This window comes from Lemur catta, chromosome 10, assembly GCF_020740605.2.
Source record: "Lemur catta isolate mLemCat1 chromosome 10, mLemCat1.pri, whole genome shotgun sequence".
In the NCBI taxonomy this organism is placed as follows: domain Eukaryota; kingdom Metazoa; phylum Chordata; class Mammalia; order Primates; family Lemuridae; genus Lemur; species Lemur catta.
Genome location: NC_059137.1, coordinates 67934688 through 67937932, shown reverse-complemented (window position 1 = coordinate 67937932; position 3245 = coordinate 67934688). Strand labels below are relative to the sequence as shown.

The window sequence follows — 3245 nt, the reverse complement described above, 5'->3', positions numbered from 1 at the left end:
TAGATTGCTAATAGCTAACTAACATTAATGGAAAAATAATAAGATGGTATATAATAAACTTAGAGAGCAAAAAGAACTCTTGGAAAATAAAATTGGATAGCAGGGAACAAAAGTCAATAGAAGTTTTGTAAAAGGAGTGTCAAGGAAATGTTCAAAATAACTATGAAACTGAGAGATCCCAGAATGAATACAGAATGTGACAAAACAATCTAACTGTATTATAAATGTATAAAACAACCTCACTGAAAAGGAGTCGGGGAAGAAAGATGCTGAGCTAAGTTATATTGGAAGTACACGGAGTCTTAAGACTAAAGTGAAAGAAACTATATACAAGCACTGAACTCTAGTTGATAAAGTTATTTCCCATGAGGGTACCAGTTAACAATTTTGATACCATGATATGTGCATTCTGGAATTGAACAATCAAGTAAAGGGATGTGGAATGCTATGAGCCAGGGTTCTCACTGTTAGAGTGGGAGTTTATAGATAAGCAAGGGAGGCAGCTAGAATGATCCATGTGATAATAGATTAGACATCAGTATGAATTCATCTTTAGCTTAATATAGATACAGATGTTACATATAGAATTATTTACATATATGTATATACACATATATTTTTTGCTTTGTCAGCTAAGAAGGCCTACAAGCAAAATGCTCCATCAGCAACAAACACACCTAGTGCTCAGATCTGGGTTTCTAATGCCATTTTCCAGTAAAAGGAACCAGATCTTCTTGGAGAAATGTCTGATTCTAGGACTGGGGTAGGAAATATACAAGATGAGCCTGGAGTATCTTATGGTGTCAGAAGATAGGAAAATGCTCATAAATAGATAAACCCATAATGTAAGAGGTATGACAAAACGTCAAAGGAGCCAACTGAAAGAACCCCTAATAGCCAAAGCTGGAATAATTCCAGCAACAGTATAAAGAAAGTAGTATTTGATTATAACCCAAAGTATAAAATAAATATTCATGAGTCCATACTGCTATAAATAAATAATTGAATAAATAAATATGTGAAGGAAAAGAGAAAAACCTCCCATGCAGGAGAATTTCAAGTAATTTGTGGAGATATTGTGTCCTCGGGGAGGCGGAGCATAGCTCTCCACCTAAGCATGGGGTACATGTAATGACTTATTTCCATGGAGTATGGTATGAAAAGGTCGTAAAATCGGAACTTTACAGTACAGGCCTGAGAAACACCGCCCAGTCAGGTGATCAAGGTTAACATCAATACTGATGTCACGTTCATAGTATACACCCTTGATGAGAATGGCACTTTACCAGCAAGCAAATGTTATCGACTTTAACCATACAAAAGTCAAACTATAGGTGACAGAAGTTAAAAAGCTGCAGCCAACCAGGCAGCGGCAATTCTACGTCACCGGATGGTCTTATGTCATGAGCTAGGATTTGGAGCCCCCTGTTTACCATGCAAAGAAAAATGTGAAGGATTCAAACTGCTCTTCTGGAGAAAAATATGTTGTAACTGCACGTGCAGCCAAGAACATGATGTCCTCTTGAGCAATGAAGAGGATCAAAAAGTGAGGAAATTTTTGAAATCACCAAGTATACCACCCTGATTGCAAAACTAAAATCAGACTGAATTCTCATGTATGAACGCAACGTTATGACATTGACCGACACAGTTGCTGTCAAGAAGAATGTCTCCGTCAATACAGTCACCTATGACTGGGCTCCTCCTGTCCAGAATCAGGCACTGGCCCGGCAGGACATGCAGATGATGCCAAAGGAAAAGTAGCTGGTGGCAGGCTCGCAGGGGGCGCAATACCGGAAGAAGCAGCTGGCAAAACAGCTCCCTTCGCAGGACCAGGACCCCTCAATGTGCCAAAGAGGTGAAGGAAATGGAGCAGTTTGTGAAGGAATATAAGAATGATGCTGTAGGAGTAGGAGACGTCAAACTTCCCTGTAAGATGGATGCTCAAGGCCCCAACGAAATGCACTTCCCTGGCGAAGACGAAGCACCTCAGCAGCGGTGGGGGGCCCTGGAGGACAAATCTGCTAAACACAAAAAATCTCAGTATTCCTGCTATTGCTGCAAAATCAGTACGAAGGAAGGCAATCCAGCCATCTCTGCTGAAAGGGCTGGCTGCGATAAACTGTGGCACCCAGCTTGTTTCGTCTGCAGCACCTGCTATGAACTCCTGGTCGACATGACTTATTTCTGGAAGGATGAGAAGCTGTACTGTGGCAGACATTACTGTGACAGTGAGAAGCCCCGATGTCCTGGCTGTGATGAGCCGATGTTCAGCAATGAGTATAACCAGGAAGAAAACCAGAATTGGCACCTGAAACACTTCTGCTGCTTTGACTGTGACAACATCCTACCTGGGGAAATATACATGATGATCAATGACAAACCCATCTGCAAGCCCTGCTAGGTGAAAAATCATGCTGTGGTGTGTCCAGGATGCCACAATGCCGTTGATCCAGAAGTCCAGTGGGTGACCTACAACAGTTTCAGCTGGCATGCGTCCACCGAGCGCTTCCCGAGATCCTGCTGCAGCAAGTGTCTCATGAGCAGAAGTTCGTGCCAGTAGAAGGGATGGTTTTCTGTTCGGTGGAGGGTAAGAAGATGATATCTTAGGAGGAGGGCACCCAGTTGTCTTGAGCCATAGCTATCCAAAATGGTCTGCATTTCTACTGTAAAATCCAGTTAAAAAAAATAAAAGGCAGAAAAGAAAGTGTAAAAGAAAAACAAACAAAAAAGAAGTTAAAAAGTAAAAAGAGTGAGAAAAGCTCAAGAAAGGAGTAGGTGTGATAATGTCCCGATCTTACCATGTAGGGAATCAGGAGATATAATGGATAGAAAAATGTAACATAATGGATAGAAAAAAAGTAAAATATTTATTATTTAAAATTATAAAGTTAACCAATAGAGGAATTAAGAAGAGACAATTATTTGGAAAGCAGACATGGTATGGTAATTTAAGTAAGCTAAATCTTTTTCTGTCAAAATAGGAACACAAATAATCTTTAAAATTTATAAATCAAGAAATAACAACATAAGCATACTTTTAGCCAAACTGAGATGACACCAGAGTAATTAAAATCCAAAACTGTTAAGAATTAAATATGATTCTTCCCAGCAAATGAGACCAGGGTGGGGAGGAATGAGGCAGTTGCTCTTTGCATTATTTGAAATTTTTACCCAACAAGTGCATGTATTACTTTAATAAAGACAAAATAAAAGTTATTTTTAATGACTGAGATGCCATTTGT

General features: G+C 39.6%; 1 pseudogene; it reads left to right on the top strand.

The window, feature by feature from the left end:
• Positions 1 to 1390: 1390 nt before the first annotated feature.
• On the top strand, positions 1391 to 2715 carry LOC123645918 (annotated as a pseudogene).
• The last annotated feature ends 530 nt before the right edge of the window (positions 2716 to 3245 follow it).